The sequence below is a fragment of the Electrona antarctica genome (genome assembly GCF_951216825.1).
Source record: "Electrona antarctica genome assembly, chromosome: 19".
NCBI lineage: Eukaryota > Metazoa > Chordata > Actinopteri > Myctophiformes > Myctophidae > Electrona > Electrona antarctica.
The window spans coordinates 38,373,639-38,397,979 of record NC_136800.1 but is presented as its reverse complement, the minus strand read 5'-3'; positions in this window follow the sequence as shown (position 1 = coordinate 38,397,979).

The window sequence follows — 24,341 nt, the reverse complement described above, 5'->3', positions numbered from 1 at the left end:
GTCAGTCTATTCACTCTATTGAGTGGTGCATGAGTAGATTTCGGTAAATGGTTACATTTACATTTACCGAAAAACGTCTTACATTGCACCGCCAGTCCGACTGATATGCCCATATATGGAGATGTCTGTATCTGTCAGACTTTGTCCCTTTTATGCCCATATATGGAGATCCCTCATGTCATCAGTATATGCCCATAGATGAGCACGCCCCCTTTTGTTCCCATTTATGGATATGGCTGATTTGTTTGCACCTGATGCCACAAGGACACGTTGAGGTTAGACAACACACTATACTTGGGCGTAGCTGCATTGGGAACTCCTTATATGGTTATGGCTGAGTCATGGTGACATGAGTGTGACGACGTGGTCCGCCTGCATGCCCGCCGGACCTCCCTTAAGACAATTTTAAAGGACATCTTTAGTTTTCTTCCACAATGGTTCATGTTTTAGGTTGTTATTAGAGAAAATAAAAGATGAGTGTTAATTGTTTTTTATTAATTTACTGCTTTCTTTCGTTTTCACGGTTTTTGTGATTTTTTTGACAGGGGGTGGAGGCATTCGAGCAAGTAGTAGGACCATAGTAAATACATAATGATAAAGACCAAGTAGTAGGACCATAGTAGTAGGACCATAGTAAATACATAATGATAAAGACCAAGTAGGACCATAGTAGTAGGACCATAGTAAATACATAATGATAAAGACCAAGTAGGACCATAGTAGTAGGACCATAGTAAATACATAATGATAAAGACCAAGTAGGACCATAGTAGTAGGACCATAGTAAATACATAATGATAAAGACCAAGTAGTAGGACCATAGTAGTAGGACCATAGTAAATACATAATGATAAAGACCAAGTAGTAGGACCATAGTAGTAGGACCATAGTAAATACATAATGATAAAGACCAAGTAGTAGGACCATAGTAGTAGGACCATAGTAAATACATAATGATAAAGACCAAGTAGGACCATAGTAGTAGGACCATAGTAAATACATAATGATAAAGACCAAGTAGGACCATAGTAGTAGGACCATAATGATAAAGAAATCGCCGTAACATCCTGTAAAAAAAACATATTTAGCCACTTCCTCGAATGCCCCCGCCCCCCTGTCAAAACATCACAAAAAACGCTAAAACAAAAGAAAGCAGCAAATAAAAAATAAATAAAAAATCACTCATCTTTTACTTTCTCTAATAACAATCTAAAACAAAAAAAGGAAAAAAAAGTTGTTTAATATAGGATGTATTTTTTTTTTCTCCTTCTTTTATTCAGATTACAAGCTCAAAATTCATTCATGAATGATGTGACGTATAGCTTGTAGATCAGCTATACCATTATGATGAAATAAAAATTATAGGGCTCAAGTGATTAAAGGACAATCAATATTCACAATAAATAATATAAACACAACGTAATCCTATACTTATAATGCATAGAGTGTCATGCTGCGAATACAACATGTTTAGAAAGGTTTAGAAATCATATTGTTCACAACCCATGTGTTACACTTGAGGAACTGAGGCTAACCCAGTCTCTAACACATTGTAAAACCCTCCTAAAGACCCATTTTTATAGAATAGCCTTTGCATCTCCCTGATTCTTATCTGTGTTTGTTATTTTGCATTTTCTTTTCTTTTTTCAATTTACGTTTTATTGAATTTTAAACAAACATACATGTAAACGAAACAATTGACAATACATACAACCCAAAACAAAACAAAACAAGACAATATACGTACAATACACACAAGGGGAGATATCTGCCTCTTTTCTCTATTGATGATCATAATACACAAGTACCTCAAACAGGTGCATATACAGGTTAAACAGGTTTAACTGAATTTATTATACAAAAGCAGGTCTTATGGTAGAAACATGAATAATCCATCTAAACCAGTTATCTGTGAAGACTTCAACTTGTTATTTTGCATTTTCTACTGTTTTTTCTTTTGCATCAGTGATGTATTCTGTTGTTATTGATGTCTGACTGTTTAAAGCACTGTTCAAAGCACTTTGTAACTTTGTTTAAAAAAGTGTTATATAAATAAAGTTTTATTATTATTATTACATGCTGTGTTTGGTGGGAACTGGGAAGATAACTCTGGTATTTACTGTCATACATAGTTGTCGGCCTTGCAGTTTTATTGATCTGTTACATATTGACACAAGCTGCTCTGGCATGGTTGGTTATCAGCAGATAGGAAGACAAGACTGTAGTAGCGGGGAACCTGACCTCAGCCTTTTCTGCTTTGAACAAGCCGCTTGCTGATAATTGCTGATATAAATTTATGAATACACACACAAGCATAATACAGTATAGGGACACAATTAAATAATGATTAACTTTATCGTCAAATCACCTCTCAGAGTGAATGTCATGATGACCAACCTGTGAAATGAAAACAGAGCGGCTATTATTCCTCCTCATTTCATCCTGCCATAACTAATCACCATACACATATTGCTTTATTAGCGTTGTGTTATTGGCCACCGCCAGACACGGCCTGGTATTTACAATGGAGATAATAAGGGCTTATGTAGTGCTTCTGTACCTGTGTGGGTGTGATAGTAAAATGATCCAGAGCTTTAATAACCATGCAGGTCTGCTGCACTGGGGCTGGGCCAGGCGGAATGTCTGTCTTATTAGTTTAACCACTTAAACCCCAGCATCCATATTGTGGGGGAAACTTTTACAGAAAATAGCATATATCTACAGGCTCACAATGTATCACATTTATACGCATGTGAGCTTGTAGATTGGCAACTTTTCAGCGAAGATATTTTGTGTATAAGCAAAAAACTAAAAGTCATAGAATAGAGAGAGCCCTGAGGCTCTCCACGCCGGTCAACCAAGTATAGGGTTTAAAGCTTAACGAGATAAAGACGTTGAAAGCAATTCATCCAGAAAAGAATGATAATATGCAGCAATGTCTTTGAGTTTTTGATCAAAGACAAACAAGCAGGTATGCATGATGTAGTTCCCTTTTAACTTTAAGGTGTCAAAAAGACAGTGACGTTTAGAACACAACGATTTTAATAATAATATAACATTAATATAAAATACTAATGTAAAATAAAGTAATGGTATTTTTTCTAGAATACAAAAAATATGTGAGGTGTGACACCAATAAATAGCAACTTAAAATAGGCCTATACTATGTGAGTTCCAATGATCCAAACTGGAACACAATCAATGAATGTAGAGGTCAGATAGGTGTGCCACAAAAAGTTTGAGATTCATAAGTTGATCCAGAAAAGGTTGAGAACTGTGGTTTAGACAGTGACAGCTATACTTCATCTGACTGAATAGGCATAGCAGAGACGCCATCTTAAATACAGATGCAGGTCGATGTGGGCCTGGACCTTATGTAAACTAACATGGCAAACTTCAGTAAAATAGAGTCGCCCCCAAGCTAGAATTAAAACAACACAATAGGATGGATGTCTCCTTTATAATAAAATAGGAGTCTTTCCAGAATCATTCCAGCCAATAGGCCTATGCCAACAGGAACAATGGGATCCTTTTTTTAACCCACTTAGCAAATCAAGAATGCACATACAGTAAACCAGTATATATTTGTGCCTATTGTTGTTGAAAATAGAAGTCCTCCATAACCCAGTTTTACAAAAGTAATAGGCTACAGAAAAAAAGGATAGGATGTGAAGTTACTCAAAGGGAGCTGCTACAGTGCTTGTTTGTCTTTGATCTCAGTTCATTTTGGGGGCAGCACCTGCCTTCAAGATGTTTTGAATGTGTGTGATTTCTTTTGATCCTGTCTGTTTGGGTTGAATGGACCTTAGTTCTAAATGAGTATAGATAGTGTCCAACCTCTGTGTTCACAGCCACATATTATTTACAATTTAGGCATTTGGTAGACACAGTTACTGTTATCCAAGCAACTTACAAGTGTGAGATTCAATGATGGATGGATGGATTGACCATCAGGCAAACCGGTGGGCTGATCTTGATCTATCTGTGTGCTGCTAAAAGAGTGTGTTTTTCTTATTTTTGCTTTTTGTCCTCGGCTGACCGGCCCACAATGGTTTGTCTCTTAAACACATTGTATGTATTGTTGCTTTAGTGAATTGTAGCCTGTTAATGCAGGGGTTCTCAACGTTTTTGGCCGGGGACCCCCGGAAATGCTTTGGCAATGTCTCGGGACCCCCGCCCCGCCCCCTCCCGACCCCCAATATAAATTGACTGCTACAATAACCTTAACCCATTTTGCGCGGGAACCCCTTTTGGTGTTTTAAGCATTATGTTATAATTTAGCTATTGAAAAATAGCAGATCTACAAGCTCGTAGCGCGCCACCGAGTGGCGCGCTACGAGCTTGTAGGTCTGCTATTTTAGAAAAATCGTGAAAATAAAATTTAAATTTAAAATTTGGGGACCCCCTAAAATAATTTGGCGACCCGCGACCCACGGGTTGAGAACCCCTGTGTTAATGAACCCCCCTCTCCTGAAAATGGTCAAATAGTATGAGTTGAAATGTCAAAGGTGCACCGAGGGCCGAGGCTGGTGAGAGGGCAGGTTACATAATCGGATGGGTCACCAAATACAGTGTAACAGGCCACATGGCCTCTGCTAGCTATTGGACTCAATTTCTAGTGCCATGCCACTGAACTAATTAATGGCCCATGCCAGGACCTGCACATACATGGTCATGCCAGAAAAACGAGGGGAAGAAGAGGAAGCTGACAAGAATGTAATGACCAACTTGTTTCAGTCAGCTCAAGGTCAAGCTGCTCCCCCAGCTAATGTTACTAGCCAAGAGGTAGCTATGGTAGCTGGTAATGTGTATTGCACTGACAATATTTACACTTTATATATTTACACCAGTAACTGTTGGGAGCATAGAGATCATTATCACACTAAACTGAAAATAAAGACAGGAAGGAAAGGCTCAAGGAAAGGCTCAAGGAAAGGCTCAATGACCTACTAGAAATACTAGCCGGAATATTCAGTTCCGGCTAAACAGATGGATTTTAAAGAAACTATAAAGGACTGTTTGCATCCAGAAAGACTAGGAAGATGATTAGGCCGTCTGAGACTCGCTAATGCACTGGACCAGGGGCCTATATTTCACGAAACCTGGATGAACTAATCCAGGATTTGAGCCAAAACCAGGCATGTTAAATAAATCCTGGTCTGTACAGCCTGGTTTATTCCGTTCCACTAAAGCCAAGCGACTTGAAGCGAGGCTTAGAATGGGTGGATTTATTGAGCCAGGATCATAAAGCCTGGCTGAATGCAGAGCCTGGCTTTTCCTCGCTAGACCCATTCGGTGGAACACAGATTTACTGATCCTTCTTCTTCGTGCTTCTGGCGTAGAAGATGATAAGCAAAGATGAAGTGCTATAAGGTAAGAAATACCGTTTTCTACTAAGATGCATGTGTGGTGTACAGTGTTCTTTGTTGGACCTTGTTGTATTTACTGTGTGTGTGTGTGTGTGTGTGTGTGTGTGTGTGTGTGTGTGTGTGTGTGTGTGTGTGTGTGTGTGTGTGTGTGTGTGTGTGTGTGTGTGTGTCGCGTATGTCTATCTAGCCCCATCAATAACAACGACTTTCTCTGGGTGTGTGTTTATGCACTACGTACACATGGGACCGTTGAGTTATTTCCAACGAGCGCTTTTAAATATCATTCTTCACATTTGTGGTTGAAAAAACGAATTAGGAAACAAAAGAAACTTGTGAAGTTGAAGTGAAGATATGCATAGTAGCCATAGATTTTGGTGAATCACCAGCATCAATAGAAAAAAAGGTAGCAAGAAGGGTTACAGGGAGAGAGTGGAGTGCTAGGGGGTGAGGTGGTGGCGTCTGAAGAGGTGCAGTCTTCAGAATGCAGGGAGTGTGGAGTTGTTTATTCCACCATGTGGGAGCCAGGAGGGAGTTGGGCAGACTCCTGAGTGTGGACCAATAAGCCCCCAGAATGGCTGGCCAGCGTTGAAGCTGCCACTACCTACTGGCCAGAAGTGGAACTGCAGCACGTTCACGGAGGTGGACGGACGTTCAGTGACGTCATGTGCGTAACATGTGTCAACCCAACCCTGACCTCAAATTTGAGGTCCGCTCTCAACTTCCGCTTGCTTGAGCCATTGAATTATAATGGTACTTCCGGGTGCTTCAAAACGCCACTGAGCAACTTCCATTGAAATGAATGGCGGGGGCTCTCAGTCCTCACTCTATCCTTTATATCTCTATGGTGTGGACGGGTCTAATCCTTGTTATAAAGAGTAGACCTACAGGAGCGAGTGACTGCTGCAGTGTGCCTTGCAGTTCAGCTGACTGGCCAGACAACATCCAGGCTCTTGGCAGCTTGGTGTCCTGATGATACTTATTTCTAAGGATACCATTCAGTCTATGGCATGCGGAACATTTCTGCATCAAACAAATTGGTCACAGAGGCCCCCATATGGATTGATTAATTCCTCTACCGTGTTTTACACAGAAGCAAATGCGTTGCTATGAAGGGAAATGTCCGTTTTATACCCTCAGGGTGTGAAGTAAAGTGACTGACTACATGTAATCAGGATTATATAATCAAAGCCCACCCTACAAAATACAGCCCTGAAAACCCAAACCAAATGTGTACTGTAGACTACAGGCTATTTGATTTAGGTATTTTTCTTTTTTTTTAATATATATTTTTGGGCATTTCTGCCTTTATTTATGGGACATAGAGGAGGAGAGACAGTAAACAGGGAGAGAGAGACAGACACGCAGTGAAGGTTGTTGGGATCGGGACTCGAACTCAGGTATGCGCCTATACGTGGTATGCGCCTACTAGGCCAGCGGGCGCCCCTCAGGGCTGTCTTTTTAGTGCCATTGCTGTGTTTGTGTATGTATGCTGCTGCTAAATATGTGTCCACATGGACTTGCAAGCTTGTACTGTAGCCTATGTATGTATGTTCAAATCCAGTCTGTCTTTTTGCATGTGTGTCTTTTTGTGTTGTTTCTCAGTCAATCACAGATCAACACACAAACAAACATGTGCAGTACATCACACACGCTTCTAAATCCATAGCATGTTCAGTACAAACACACGCTTCTAAATCCATAGCATGTTCAGTACAAACACACGCTTCTAAATCCATAGCATGTTCAGTACAAACACACGCTTCTAAATCCATAGCATGTTCAGTACAAACACACGCTTCTAAATCCATAGCATGTTCAGTACAAACACACGCTTCTAAATCCATAGCATGTTCAGTACAAACGCACGCTTCTAAATCCATAGCATGTTCAGTACAAACGCACGCTTCTAAATCCATAGCATGTTCAGTACAAACGCATAGTCCAGGAACTAATTAGAGACATACTGCCGATACTGTATATGCTTGTTTGTGTATACAATCCTCAAAGGCTCGTCAAGCAAATTAAGCCGAAGAGCACGCGCACGCACACAAACATGGACATATACACGTGCAATCACACATGCCATTAATGGATTAAGATAAAACACGATAAGATAAACCTTTATTGATCCTCGTGGTGGAATTCAGATTCTTACTTAGTTGTGTGCCGGTGTTGCACGCCGAAAATGGCTGATCTGCAAGCCAAGCTCACAGCATATGAGTGCTGCCTGTGGCTGAATGTGCTCCTCGTTTTCGCTAACTCATCATGGAGGAGATGAGAGTTCACCAGGATAGCATCCATCTTCCTCTCATCCTCCCCTTCATGCTGTTTTTTGCTATTTTAGTACGTTGGAAATTGTATGAATGTATAAAATGAGGAAATCCTCCTACTATAAACCTAATTTTTCTCCTCAGTGGGTTGACCGACCGATCTGAACTTGTAGGCCTATGTACTTTGATCATTGGCATATAAAGGGAATGAAGCCAATTCCTCACTTTTCCCTTTTTGAGGGGCGCTAGCACCCTATGCACAACTTTGTGTGTTTGTGTGCATGAGCACGGAAATTGATTGGCTGAGCACGGATTGTGATGATGTATGATGATAAGAGCGCCCCTCACTTCACAAGAGTGTGACTTTTTTATTAACATGTCTGTGCACTCTCACCTTAGAGTATATATGAATAGAGACGGCACCCGGATGAAATGGACATAGTGGCCGAATTTGATATTGCAGCGTGGGCCCAAACACATGAACGCGCTGGTCCGTTGACTATCATTGTGCACGTTCACGATGACACGTGAACGCTGAATGCCTGCAATGATAGTCAGCGGCAGCGCGTTCATGTGTTTGGGCCCAGTCCATCCCAGAATGCACTCTGTTCCTACCCAGAATGCACAGTGAAATCGCCTCATGCGCTTTTGAGCAACTTAATGCAAGTGGATGGGAGGAGAACTCGGGTGCCGTCTCTATTCATATATACTCTAAGACTCTCACTCAATTAAGACTGCTGTGAGTGGAGCCAGTTGAGTGACTCACAGGAGCAGTGATCAGCAGGTGTTTACAATTGTCTAATTGTGCTCTCCTCTTTATAACAGCATGCTGTAGTGTACTGTACCTGGGCTTATAGGTTTACACATAGCACCACTAGACGGAATGCAATTAGAGACAAAGAGTGCTATCACAGAAATGCAAAGTTATAAAGGCCTTTGATTGTGTGGTCTATAAATCACAGAAGATTTAATTGCAAAGGTTGTCTTGCCAAGAACCCACAGTAGGCTACAGGCTCGGCTCCAGGATTAAATGACTGAGGGGGCAGTTGAAAATGGTGAGGGGGCACACATATGAATGTGTAGATTCTTGTCCTAACACAAACATTAAATGCTATTGACAATGAATGGAGAATGATACGATGATAAGAGTGCCCCTCACTTCACATGGGAGTGATATTTATTGTACATGAAACTGAAACTGTGTGTGTGTGTGTGTGTGTGTTTGGGGGGGGGGGGGGGGGGGGGGGGGCAGAATTTGCAACTGAACTGAGGGTGCCAGGCCCCCTCTGCCACCCGCATGGCACTGGGCCTGCCACAGTAGGAGCAGCTAGGACTAAAATGCCTTTTTCATTAAAGGTACCTTTCATGGTTTCCGCCGCCATCAGTGTATGAATGTGTGTGTGAATGGGTGAATGTAATGCACAATCTATGTAAAGCGCCTTGGATAAAGGCGCTATATAAATGCACCATTTACACACACACTCACACGATTGAATACTGCCAAGCATAAGTGGTGTTCTAATAAATGCCTATTTAAAAGGCCAGATTGCAGTACGTTTCTGTGCATTTATAGGCATGAAATGTAACTGAGATCCTGAAAGAAATCTTTTAAGGACATTTTCAAACCCTGCCAAACAATAGCCCCGCTCAGCATTTGTGCAGCTAGTGTCCAGTAAGCAGCATTTGTTCAGCTAATGTAGCATTTGTGCAGCTAATGTAACATCAGTGATTGTGTTTTTTGTGTGTGTGTGTGTGTGTGTGTGTGTGGGGGGGGGGGGGGGGGGGGTGGGGGGGGGGGGGGGGGGGGGTTGGTGGTTGTTCAGTTCTTGAGCCCTTCGCCAGTAGGATTCTGCTGAGAAACTAATGGATGAGCATAAAATTACCCAGACCCCTCACTCTCTCTCTCTCTCTCTTTCTCTCTCTCTCTCTCTCTCACACACACACACACACACACACACACACACACACACACACACACACACACACACACACACACACACACACACACACACACACACAACTGGGGCATTTGTGCAGTACAGGACGTGTTGCTATGGTGACCTGTCAACCCATAATCTGTGTGTGTGTGTGTGTGTGTGTGTGTGTGTGTGTGTGCGTGTGCGTTTGCATGTGCGTGCGTGTGTGTGTGTGTGTATGTGTGTGTGTGCGAGTGCGTGCGTGCCTTGGTGAGTCAGCCTGCTTCATTACATATTCAACTGCACTACATGCTAACTTCCTCTTGTTCGTGCATGTTGTGTGTGTGTGTGTGTGTGTGTGTGTGTGTGTGTGTGTGTGTGTGTGTGTGTGTGTGTGTGTGTGTGTGTGTGTGTGCGTGCGTGTGTGTGGGTGCAGGACGAGCATTCGAGCAAACATAACCAACCCAGTGCAGCTCAGAAGCACAGAAAGGGGGTGGGAATCACAAGGTCTGGCTTTGTAATTACTGTACCTTGTTGAGTAGCATCCCAAATGGTTTCTGCAGAGACGGCCACTTCCCACGCCCCCTCCCCATTATTCTTTCTATCTTTGCCCCCCCGCTCGCTCTCTCAATCCTCACTCTCTTCCGCTCTCTGTCCCCTTCTCTCTGTTCCACTCTAATGTTTTCTCCGGAAACCTACCTTCCTGCCATTTCATCTTCCAATGCAGGTGCTGGGTTCTAAATACAGCTCTGTTGGATTCTAAATACCGCTCTGTTGGATTCTAAATACCGCTCTGTTGGATTCTAAATACCGCTCTGTTGCCAAACAGTTTAAACGCACATGTCAGTGTAGGGTCAGAGGGCCGGAAATAATGTGAGAAATGATCTTTAGTTGATACTTTCACATTGACCCATGTTTTAGAATAAAAAACGTTTGGAGTTAATGTTTTTGTATTTGCATGTGCCCTCTGCCCTCCTCGGCTTGTGTCTTGGGTATTTTACATATCTATTTTACATATTGTTGCTACTTTTTGTGTTTTTGAGTGTTGCAGTCACTCCAAGGAGTAGCAATGTGTGTCCCTTTGTATGTATGTCTGTCTGTTTAGAGTACCAACAGAAACAACGTGGCGCTGTTGAGCTTCACACTGTGCACAGCTGCATGATGGGAAGCTGAGTTTTTAGCAGGCTATACGTGATTTTGGGTGTAGTACAGTGACAGTACAATGAATTCAGTACAGTAGAGGGACCCCCACACGGTAACTCTGTCATTTCTCAACAGTTTCGGACCCGGGGTGGCTCTCCGGAACCGGCCCGGCCCCCTGGGCGCGTTCCTGTGGGTCTGGAAGTTCCGGCACAGAGTTGCACCACTCAGTTCACACGGATGTGATTTTTTTCATGCTTTGTGTTTTTTTTGCCCTAGTTGATCATACTACACTACAGCGTCAGCGTCACACAAAACTATCAAAAGTAGCAGATTCTTGTAGAACTTTTTAGATTAGATTAGATTCAATTTATTGTCACTGCACATAGTATACAAATACTTTGACAATGAAATGAAGAGTGGCGTCCAGCCAGAAGTGCAATACAGTAATGCAGTAAATGAGAGAATAAATGCAGAAAAATGTACAGTAAGTACAGTAATGTATACAGAATAATAAATAGAAAAATAGAATAAATAGTAATGAGTATGATGGTAGAACCAAGCATAATCTGGATAAGTACATGAGAAGAAAGAAGAAATAACTGTACAGTGCAAGTAATGCATATATAGCATATATACAGTATGCACACCCACCTGTTACTTGTTACTGCTACTGTTACCTGTTACCTGTTACCTGTTACCTGTTACTGCTACTTTTGCTGTATTTTACTTTGAATCCTGAACAGTAAGAGTTTTGGACATACAGTATGACTATGAGGTTTCCACCGGAGAGGATATTTTACATCGATAATGTCCAAAGCTGTCCAAATTTTTAAAAAGTAGCAGCTCTACAAGCTCAAAACATCTTGCTTCGTGCTGCGGTTCAAGCTTGGATCTGCTACTTTTGATGCTTTTGTGTGATGTTGTACTCATATAGTCCTCATTTCTACCGTTCACACAAGGGGCAATACATCCCCTGAATTGCCCAGGGAGATGATGAGCTTGTGAGTTCATGGCAGAGCTACTGTACTGTACTTGTCAATCTGACTTTACTGTGCACCTCCCACTGAGCCCCATACTGTGTGTGCACCTCCCACTGTGCCCCATACTGTGTTTATAGTGAGAAGGTGTGAGGTGCATCGAATACGTGGTCACTTCCCGGCAATAAACGTGTGTGTGTGTGTGTGTGTGCGTGTGTGCGTGTGTGCGTGTGTGCGTGCGTGCGTGCGTGCGTGTGTGCGTGCGTGCGTGCGTGCGTGCGTGCGTGCGTGCGTGCGTGCGTGCGTGCGTGCGTGCGTGTGTGTCATGATGATCTGTAGCAGGCTGGTGTGAACTCCTCACAGCTGTTCTAACAGGCAGCTGAGAGCGTGGGAGCATTGGTGTGCTCTATCTATGTGGTCTGAAGTGAACACACACACACACACGCACAGTCGCACACACACACATGCGCGTGCGCATGCGTGCATGCACACAGCGATCTGCTATCATCACTGAATGCTGTGATTGACCTATCAGAATCAAGCATTTTGATTGATTGAATTCGTACTTTATTAACAAGCAGTACACTCAAGCTAAAAGGATAACACTAAAAGCCTCGGGGGGGCTTGTTTCCCTTGTGGTCCATTGTACTCAATTCAACATATATACATTACATTACATAATGGTATAAGCTCCAGTATAGCAAAAAAAAGATATATCTGCAGAGAAAGTATAGGGGAGGGGGCAAGTTGGTGGAGGTCTGAATAAGACCAGTTATAAATTGACCAATGAGGTACATAGGATAATACCCCAGGCAGCAATCCTTTCACAAGAGTGGAAGGTGCTTATACATTTCAAATGCTCATTTCAATTATTTAAGTCAACCTTATATTTTCTGTTATTAGTGCTCCAGGCTGAGGGAGGTGGTGGTGTGAGTGTCATAAAGGCTATTAGGTGGAGGTCACTGCCTAACGAGATAAAGAGCTCCACCACCACCACTCTTTCCAACCCCCCCCCCTCCCTCCCTGGATTTCTAATACCTCTCAGCGTCCTCAGGATCTCCCCTCATGCTTTAATAACGTAAACATTTATTGAATACATACATTGAATACATTTACCCCTATTGCTGTTTTCTGTGTCTTTGCCTTTGAGTTCTCGGCACATTTTGGCTAGTAACCAACCAGCACCGGTCCAGCCTTACAAAGAAATGTGTTTTCATGCTATTACTCAGAGATGATGCAAGAATGAGCAAGGACAGGCACGCCCTTGCGTTGTTCCCCCCCCCCCCCCTCTTTTTCTTTATTTATTATTTTTTGACGACGTTGATGAATTTTTGCATCAGATGGTGAACTAATTGTTCAGCCTTTTTATGTGATCCGTTATGCTTTTTGCTATGACAACGTTTGTGAAGGTGCGTTTTGATTTGCAACAAAGGGAGATGATTAGTCACATTGATGTTAGGCTGAGGGCTGAGGATGAGCACCATCACTGGTTAAACAAGCAAACACCCCCGATGTCTACATTTGCATGTGTGCACTTAAGCAGTAAATTGTAAAAAAAAAAGTATATATACACTACTGTATTATGCAAAGCAGACTTTGTACTTCTATGTCTGTCGGGTGGAAACCTCATTATGTCAAAAACTGTTACTTTGCAGGATTCACATTCAGAAGCATCGAAATGAGCAAAATGCCAGCTCGAAACGCGTTGCTTTGTGCTACGTGGGCGGCTGTGGCTCAGGAGGTAGAGCAGGTCGTCCAATGATCCATGGGTCGGCGGTTCGAATCCTGGCTCCTCCTGTCTACATGTCGAAGTGTCCTTGGGCAAGACACTGAACCCCAAATTGCTCCTGATGTGCTGGTTGGTACCTTGCATGCAGGCTTCCGCCGCAATCGGTGTATGAATGTGTGTGTGAATGGGTGAATGTAATGCACAATCTATGTAAAGCGCCTTGGATAAAGGCGCTATATAAATGCACCATTTACTATTTTACGTTTCGAGCTTGCAGATCTGCTATCTTTGATGCTTTTGTGTGACAAAATCAAGCAGGGTGTTAGTTTACAGAAAAATGGAGATAATGGGTTTCTGCCCGACAACAACAATATGGAAGCCAGCTCTATATCTGTCATTGAATATCATAAATGAAAGCCTGACGTGTTTTTATCATTGGGGGGGACATATATCGTAAAGTCACAATTACGATGCAATTTGCCAGACATGAGATATAAAGTAAGAGTAAAGTAAAAACGACTTTAATGTTAATCTGAATACATTTCCTCCATTTATCCACTTAAAGGACAACTTTAGTTTTTTTCAACCAAGGTTCATGTTTTAGGTTGTTATTAGAGAAAGTAAAAGGTGAGTGTAATCTTTTTTTCATTTGCTGCTTTCTTTCTTTTTAGGGATTTTAGCTGTTTTTGACAGGGGGGCGGGGGCATTCGAGCACGGGGCTAAATATGTATTTCTTTACAAAATGTTATAGCGATTTCTTTTTTTATTCTTTACTATAGTCCTACTAGACCCCAAGAAATTAAATTTGGCCACAAAAGATCACGGGATCTACTGAATGTGTCAAACTGACATATTGAGCCTATGACACACAGTGTGGCTTCCCCCCATGTAGGCTACCTTCACATTCAGTAGATCCTGTGATCTTTTGTGGCCAGATGTAATTTCCTGGGGTCTAGTAGGACTATAGTAAATAATAAAAAAAGAAATCGCTATAAAATGTTGTAAAGAAATACATATTTATTTAGCCCCATGCTCGAATGCCCCCGCCCCCCTGTCAAAAACAGCTAAAATCCCTAAAACGAAAGAAAGCAGCAAATGAAAAAAAATTAACACTCATCTTTTACTTTCTCTAATAACAACCTAAAACATGAACCTTGGTTGAAAAAAACTAAAGTTGTCCTTTAATGTGTTATGTTGGGGACGATGGTAGCGATGGTGATGACATTGATAATGGCAGTGATGAGGATGAGGACGATGGCAGTGGTGGTGGTGGGCGACAGACAGACAGCGCCCTAGACTGAAGTGCAGACACGACAAGAACAAAACAGCCAGAATGGTGTTGGAGCCGACAGGCCCAGAAGACATGTCACCTCATGCCATGATAGGTGTGTGATTCCACACCGAAGCGTGTCTCTCGCTTTGGAGACAAAACAACATGTGAGTGTTAGTGTTGCATCAGGGGTGTTGCTGCTGTGTAGTTAGTTCACTTTCACTGTAGAAGAAGGTGTGGAAACTTTCTGAAGGAGAAACGGAGCCAAGTGTACAGCGGCATAAGTTTGGGGTTAAAAAGCATGTCCTTATGGGAAAGTACAAGGAACTTGAGAAACAAAGTGAAGTGAGGCGGACGAAGCTTAAAATATTCTACACAAACGCTTGTATTACTTTTAGAATGCAAATTGTTTGTAAATGTCATGGTGTAATTATGTGCTGTCTTACATCTATGCAAAAAGAAGTCTGTACATCTGTGTACCTTTTTTTCTTTTTAAACATTTTATTGACTTAAATTCATTCCATATCCACTTATACCCTAACCCCTTCTAACCAAGGGGCCAGTGAGGCTATTCAACGTTGAAGCTCTCCTCCCTAGTGGTAGGAGGAGGGACTACAGGTGGACCCGTGGATTCATGACCGGGAAACCCCGTGCAGCTGGGCTTTAACATTGAGCGCTCGGTTGCACTTCCGCATTTGACCACCAAAATTTGGTGGTCAAATGCGGAAGTAGACATTCTGAGACGGTACTTCCGGCAGTCTTCCGGGTGCTTCAAAACGCCACTGAGCAACTTCCACTGACATGAATAGCTGGGGGGGCGGAGCTTCGCGCCAGTTCAGTCTCTATCCTTTTATATACTCTATGCTTCTAACCCTCACCCTAATTCCTTACCTTAACCCTCACCCGAGGCGGGGTTGGCGAAAGGCCTTTTTTTTAATGATTTTTTTTGTAGCTTTCGCCTTTATTTTATATTTTTTATAGAGGGACAGACAGTAGGCTGATAGGAAATGGGTTGAGAGATGGGGGGAAGACATGCAGTAAAGGCCGCCGGGATCGGGAGTCGAACCCGCGGCACACTGCCAGACTGGATTACGAGCCAAGGTGCCTGGACCATTGAGCCATGGCCCAGGCCCGAAAGGGCCTTTTTGTGTGGAGTTTGCATGTTCTCCCCGTGTCCCCTAGGGTAGGTACCCTCACAAAAAACATGCAGTAATCCTGGTCTCTAAACTACCTCCCCCTGGCCAGCCAGGGAGCCTGATGGAACCTGATGAACACGTTATTCCAACCAGTTCCTTTACTCCCCATCAGGCTGGCCAGGGGGAGGCAGTTTAGAGACCAGGATTACTGGTTTACTGGTTTTTTTGTGAGGATACCTACTGTACCCTAGGGGCCACGGGGAGAACATGCAAACTCCACACAGAAAGGCCCTTTCGCCTCAGCCGAACATTAAACAATAACCTAACTGATACAGAACATGCCTTAATTAAACCTTTTGAAACAACACTGAAATCAAATTACGGAAAACAATTTTGTCCTCCTGTGTGTTCTCTGCAGGAACACACATTTAATTTGTATACCGTATTTACATTATACTGTATATGGCCTCTGTCGGGTGGAAATCCCATGCGTCCAAAACTGTTATTTTTCAGGATTCAAATTCAAAAGTAGCAGATCCGCAAGCTCAATCACCTGAGCTTGTGGATCTTGATGCTTTTGTGTGACGATGTATTATACAGTATTATCAAGCAGGGCGTTCATTTACGGAAAAAAACCCCCACAAAGGTTAAAATGGGGACATAAGGGGCAGTATTATGCGTGTCTTAAGTACCAGGTCTTATGACTTCACTTAAGACCTGGAGGTGTGGTCAATGCTGTTTGGCCACTCAGAATAGCCAAATGGCATTGATCACGCCTCCAGGTCTTAAGTTAAGTAATACGACCTGGTACTTAAGACACGCACAATACTGCCCAAGAGGTCTCTGTCCAACAACGATAGAAAGTGTTTGGGGCAGCATGGTGGCCCTGCACTGTTGTCGCCTCACAGCAGTCCTCCCACATTAAGCATGCTAATAGGTGCACAGTCCTGTCAGTGGCCTTGACCAAGGTACTGGCATTACAACTGAGATCGGTCCCCAGGTGATGCACTGAAGCTCCTCACACTGCTCCTAGTAGTAGGCTAAATAAATTAGTGAGGAGGACGGGGTCAAATGCAGAGGACAGATATTCCCAACGGTATAATAAACTTCAACGTGACTTGGCTTGATATAGTCTACTACTCTACAATAATCGCTGCTGTGTTTATTTTTTCTTCTCGTAAATGAATGCCATATGATCAGACTACAGCAAAGTATGAAATGTGGCAGATCCGCAAGCTCAAAAACGTGATGCAGAGCTGCTACTTTTGAATGCCTAAATAGTTTTGGACATATACCAATCTAGTTGCCTTAGCAACTAACTTTGCTCTAAAGCATTATGTAAGCTTAGATTCTATTTTATAAAAACAATAAGTGCTCCTTTATGGCTCCATTGACTTTTCACCCCCGTGTGTGTGTGTGTGTGTGTGTGTGTGTGTGTGTGTGTGTGTGTGTGTGTGTGTGTGTGTGTGTGTGTGTGTGTGTGTGTGTGTGTGTGTGTGTGTGTGTGTGTGTGTGTGTGTGTGTGTGTGTGTGTGTGTGTGTGTGTGTGTGTGTGTGTGTGTGTGTGTGTGTGTGCGTGCGCGTGCGTGTGTGTGCACTTCTCAGACATAATGCGCTCGGAACTCAGGAATGGCACATGCGTGTGCGTGTTTCAAGACACCAACAAATTCAATTAATTCATAAGAATTTGAACTTCCGAACCCTGTGATAGAAAAAGTAGCCATAACTTCTTTGCGTAAATCCCCTCATTCTGTCCTCATGCTTCACACTGTGTTGTCACATGTACTTTGGTAATGAGCCACTTATTGCATTTATGCAATAAGTGCATGAATGGTGAATAGTTATATATGAGACTGAGCCTCCGCTAAAATAGGCCTATAATATGTCACTTCCAAAATGGTTCCCATAGGAATGTTCTAGCTTAGTAATGCACAACATACGTCAGCCCTGTCTTGGACGTTACGCAGGCTGGGAATTAGGATAGGATGCCATTCTTGAGTTCCGAGTGCATTTCAGCATGTCTGAGAATTAGTGCCGTTGTGACAATAAATGTATAGTGATGATTGTGTGAAATGGTCACCGTTAAAAAGTGCTGTTGAAGAATCATTGCATAAGCTGCAAAATTACATAATTCATATTGAAAAACACCCTAATATCCACATATACAGTAAATGATGTTGATGAAAACTCATGCTTCTCTGATATACTGTACATTAATGTTCTTCACGTTGGCACAGCTCAGTGTTTTACCACTTAAACCCTTTAGTCGGCCAGAGAACCCAACCCAGTTAAAACGGCCCTCGACTTTGACCATATCTCTTCGCCAAAAATTGCCGATCTACAAGCTCACAGTGTGTTGCAATGCGACGTGTTGTGAGCTAGTAGATCTGCACATTTATTTGTGGCAAATGTATGTTCTCCCCAGAATACGGATGCTGGGGTTCAAGTGGTTAAGGGTAGCCATATACACAGCAATGCCCTGAGTAGTTTATGTAAGTCTGAGAGTATAGCATAGGTGGCACAAAGCCAGAAACATAGAGCAAAGCAGGTGCTGCGTGAACGACAGAAACATAGAGCCAGAAACATAGAGCAAAGCAGGTGCTGCGTGAACGACAGAAACATAGAGCCAGAAACATAGAGCAAAGCAGGTGCTGCGTGAACGACGGGGAGAGAATATATGGGATAGGGCCTCATCCAGTGGTAGACAGCAGTTGTGGGCGGCTGTGGCTCAGGAGGTAGAGCAGGTCGTCCAATGATCCCTGGGTCGGCGGTTCGAATCCCGGCTCCTCCTGTCCACATGTTGAAGTGTCCTTGGGCAAGACACTGAACCCTACATTGCCTCCAATGAGTTGGTCGTTGTGAGCTTGCCACCATTGGTGTGTGAATGTGGGAAGTGAGGACGCTGGCGTCGACTGTTCGCCGCTTCACCTCCCAATGTATGAATGAATGAACCATTGTAAGCGCTTTGAGTAGGCACGTAGTGCATAGAAAAGCGCCATAAAAATGCAATTCATTATTATTATTATTATTATGTACACAGCAATGCCCTGAGCATTTATGTAAGTCTGAGAGTATAGGTGGCACAAAGCCAGAAACATAGAGCAAAGCAGGTGCTGCGTGAACGACAGGGAGAGAATATATGGGATACAGTTGTAGACAGCAGTGGTGGAAAGTAACTAAGTACATTTACTTAAGTACTGTACTTAAGCACAATCTTCAGGCACAATTACTTTACTTGAGTATGTCTATTTTTCCAATTCTTTATATTTCTACTTAACTACATCCCAGAGCCAAATTTGTACCTTTTACGCCACTACAATTGTTTGACAGCTTAAGTACTCAAGTAAATGTCAAGTTTATGTCCACCTCTCTCTCTATCTCTCTCTCTCTCTCTCTCTCTCTCTCTCTCTCTCTCTCTCTCTCCCTCCTTCAGTCCTGTCTGTTCCAGCAGGCAGCCAGACAGTGACACCGTCAGCAAGCCAATCAGGCACACAGTCGTGTCCTGACTCCTGGACTCCTGAGAATCCCTAAGGTAATGCAACGGTGAATGAAAATCACTCTCTCTCGCCACACCCAGCTGTCATAACTGTGCCAGGCTGCCCAGCATCTCTTTCATCTTCTATAATATATTTAGTTTTCGTTGCTGTCGGGCAGAAACCTCTTATCAGTTATCATCATATCTTTCGTAAATTGACGGCCCCTCTACGTGATCATACTACGGCGTCACACAAAAGCATCAAAAGTAGCAGATCGACAAGCTTTCGCAGAGCGTTGCAAGCTTGTGGATCTGCTACTTTTGCTCGTTTTGAATTTGAATCCTGAACAGTAACAGTTTTGGACATCAGGTTTCCAACCAACCGAGACAATATACTCTCGCCGTTTCTCTCCTCCAGTTCGTCCCAAACTTGTGTTTATTCCCTCCTCTGTTCTGTCATCCCTTACTCGCCTTGTCCTTTTGATCCTGGACATTCCTCCTGCCCCCTCGCCTCATTGGATTTCAGTCATGTTCTCATGTCTTTTCTACTCTACCCTTCCCTCTGTTCCCCTGGCAGCTATTTTACTATTCACAGCAAGCTGGAAATAGATGAGCCTTTCTTGTTGTATACAGTAGGAGCAGAATACCAAACGGAGAGAGCGAGAGACAGACACACAGAACGAGAGAGAGAGAGAGAGAGAGAGAGAGAGAGAGAGAGAGAGAGAGAGAGAGAGAGAGAGAGAGAGAGAGAGAGAGAGAGAGAGAGAGAGAGAGAGAGAGAGAGAGAGAGAGAGAGAGAGAGAGAGAGAGAGAGAGAGAGAGAGAGAGAGAGAGAGAGAGAGAGAGAGAGAGAGAGAGAGAGAGAGAGAGAGAGAGAGAGAGAGGGGAAAGAGAGATAGACACAGAACAAGAGAGAGAGGGAACGAGAGATAGACACAGAACGAGAGAGAGAGGGAAAGAGAGATAGACACAGAACGAGAGAGAGAGGGAAAGAGAGAGACACAGAACGAGAGAGAGAGGGAACGAGAGATAGACAGAACGAGAGAGAGAGGGAACGAGAGAGAGAGGGAAAGAGAGATAGACACAGAACAAGAGAGAGAAAGACAAGGTGAGAGACGGAGACAAAAGGATGGACTGACAGCCAGAGCGAGAGAAGGTATTTGCAGAGAGACATTAAACACTTAAAGGGACAGTTCACCCCAGAAATAACTTCCCTATGGAGACAGGATAGTCTCCTTTGTGTCTCCATAGGGAACCACTACTGATCATCAAATTATTGTCTTGACAAATACAAAAAAGAATATCCATGAATTCAAGTCTCCATATGAGTAGTCATTTTGTGGGTAAACTATCCCTTTAAGCCCTGTAGTCTTAGAGAACCGGACTTGATTTACAACTGCACTTTGACCAAGTATACACTACACGTGTGGGCTTGTAGATCGGCTATTTTTGCAGAATGTTCCCCCCAGAATATGGATGCTGGGGTTCAAGTAGAAACCAGATGAATCTGCCAGTGCAAAAACAAATTAAAAATAGCCCTCTGTAGATTTGGTCTGGTCCCTCTCAGACTATATAGTGATATTAGTCTGGCCATGCCGGGCGAGAGACCGTATCCCTCAGGACGTTCTAAACTACAGCAATAACAATCGAAAGCATCCTGACGAGCTGCTTCACAGCCTGGTGTGGGAACTGCACCACCCTGTCCATCACAGAGCGATACGGAGGGTGGTGCGGATCGACGGCCATAGCCAGGCACGTGCACAGTTGCACACCAAACGGGGCTTGAGCCCCTGCCCTTTTACCCGTCTGTAGAAAACTGCCCACTCCATACCATGAATGCAGCATTTACTATGGTGAAAGAAACGCAAATCCCCCCCTTTCTCTATGCCATATAAGACAGCATTCAGGAGAATTGCCTTTTTACTGAACTCTCCTGAACTCGAACGCAGCATTTTACCATGAAAGAATGTATCCTATGTGTAGATGTGTACACCGCATCTCCAGTAGCGTAACCCATTTTGGGCGGGAACCCCTTTTGGTGTTAGCATTATGTTATGCATTAGCTATTGAAAAATAGCAGATCTACAAGCTCATAGCGCGCCACCTCGTGGCGCGCCACGAGCTTGTAGGTCTGCTATTTTTGAAAAATCGAAGAACGACTGACATAGAAACATAGCTTTTTCAGAAAACTGAAAGCTCTGGACGCGTTGGGAGCTTGTCGATCCGCTATTTTCGGGAATTTCAGCCCCTGCCTCTCTAACATTGTCTGCAGGTCCCTGTCCATACAGTAGCACATCATGGGAGCTGAGCTGCTTCCCTCCCTCCATACAGTAGCACATCATGGGAGCTGAGCTGCTTCCCTCCCATACAGTAGCACATCATGGGAGGTGAGCTGCTTCCCTCCCTGTCCATACAGTAGCACATCATGGGAGCTGAGCTGCTTCCCTCCCTGTCCATACAGTAGCACATCATGGGAGGTGAGCTGCTTCCCTCCCTCCATACAGTAGCACATCATGGGAGGTGAGCTGCTTCCCTCCCTCCATACAGTAGCACATCATGGGAGGTGAGCTGCTTCCCTCCCTCCATACAGTAGCACATCATGGGAGGTGAGCTGCTTCCCTCCATCCATACAGTAGCACATCATGGGAGGTGAGCTGCTTCCCTCCCTCCATACAGTAGCACATCATGGGAGGTGAGCTGCTTCCCTCCCTCCATACAGTAGCACATCATGGGAGCTGAGCTGCTTCCCTCCATCCATACAGTAGCACATCATGGGAGGTGAGCTGCTTCCCTCCCTCCATACAGTAGCACATCATGGGAGCTGAGCTGCTTCCCTCCCTCCATACAGTAGCACATCATGGGAGGTGAGCTGCTTCCCTCCATCCATACAGTAGCACATCATGGGAGGTGAGCTGCTTCCCTCCCTCCATACAGTAGCACATCATGGGAGGTGAGCTGCTTCCCTCCCTCCATACAGTAGCACATCATGGGAGGTGAGCTGCTTCCCTCCCTGGCCATACAGTAGCACATCATGGGAGGTGAGCTGCTTCCCTCCCTCCATACAGTAGCACATCATGGGAGGTGAGCTGCTTCCCTCCATCCATACAGTAGCACATCATGGGAGCTGAGCTGCTTCCCTCCCTCCATACAGTAGCACATCATGGGAGGTGAGCTGCTTCCCTCCCTGGCCATAAAGTAGCACATCATGGGAGGTGAGCTGCTTCCCTCCCTCCATACAGTAGCACATCATGGGAGGTGAGCTGCTTCCCTCCCTCCATACAGTAGCACATCATGGGAGGTGAGCTGCTTCCCTCCATCCATACAGTAGCACATCATGGGAGGTGAGCTGCTTCCCTCCATCCATACAGTAGCACATCATGGGAGGTGAGCTGCTTCCCTCCCTCCATACAGTAGCACATCATGGGAGGTGAGCTGCTTCCCTCCCTCCATACAGTAGCACATCATGGGAGGTGAGCTGCTTCCCTCCCTCCATACAGTAGCACATCATGGGAGGTGAGCTGCTTCCCTCCCTCCATACAGTAGCACATCATGGGAGGTGAGCTGCTTCCCTCCCTGGTCATACAGTAGCACATCATGGGAGGTGAGCTGCTTCCCTCCCTCCATACAGTAGCACATCATGGGAGGTGAGCTGCTTCCCTCCCTCCATACAGTAGCACATCATGGGAGGTGAGCTGCTTCCCTCCATCCATACAGTAGCACATCATGGGAGCTGAGCTGCTTCCCTCCCTCCATACAGTAGCACATCATGGGAGGTGAGCTGCTTCCCTCCCTCCATACAGTAGCACATCATGGGAGGTGAGCTGCTTCCCTCCCTCCATACAGTAGCACATCATGGGAGGTGAGCTGCTTCCCTCCCTCCATACAGTAGCACATCATGGGAGCTGAGCTGCTTCCCTCCCTCCATACAGTAGCACGTCATGGGAGGTGAGCTGCTTCCCTCCCTCCATACAGTAGCACATCATGGGAGGTGAGCTGCTTCCCTCCCTCCATACAGTAGCACATCATGGGAGGTGAGCTGCTTCCCTCCCTCCATACAGTAGCACATCATGGGAGGTGAGCTGCTTCCCTCCCTCCATACAGTAGCACATCATGGGAGGTGAGCTGCTTCCCTCCATCCATACAGTAGCACATCATGGGAGGTGAGCTGCTTCCCTCCCTCCATACAGTAGCACATCATGGGAGGTGAGCTGCTTCCCTCCCTCCATACAGTAGCACATCATGGGAGGTGAGCTGCTTCCCTCCCTCCATACAGTAGCACATCATGGGAGGTGAGCTGCTTCCCTCCCTGGCCATACAGTAGCACATCATGGGAGGTGAGCTGCTTCCCTCCCTGGCCATACAGTAGCACATCATGGGAGGTGAGCTGCTTCCCTCCCTCCATACAGTAGCACATCATGGGAGGTGAGCTGCTTCCCTCCCTCCATACAGTAGCACATCATGGGAGGTGAGCTGCTTCCCTCCCTCCATACAGTAGCACATCATGGGAGGTGAGCTGCTTCCCTCCCTCCATACAGTAGCACATCATGGGAGGTGAGCTGCTTCCCTCCATCCATACAGTAGCACATCATGGGAGGTGAGCTGCTTCCCTCCCTCCATACAGTAGCACATCATGGGAGGTGAGCTGCTTCCCTCCCTCCATACAGTAGCACATCATGGGAGGTGAGCTGCTTCCCTCCCTCCATACAGTAGCACATCATGGGAGGTGAGCTGCTTCCCTCCCTCCATACAGTAGCACATCATGGGAGCTGAGCTGCTTCCCTCCCTCCGGGACATCATAGGCCAGGTGGTGCGTAGCCGCGGCGAATCAGATGATTAAGGATACTAACCACCCCGGCCACAAGCTGGTCACGCTGCTATAGCACCATCAGGCAGGCTCTATACTGCAGTATCAAACGGTATACAGTACAACACTGTAGGCACCTGCTATACATACAGTAGGCTATTTAAAGTAAATACCTCAGTGACAATCTTATGCCATATGACAGACAGACAGACAGACAGACAGACAGACAGACAGACAGACAGACAGACAGAC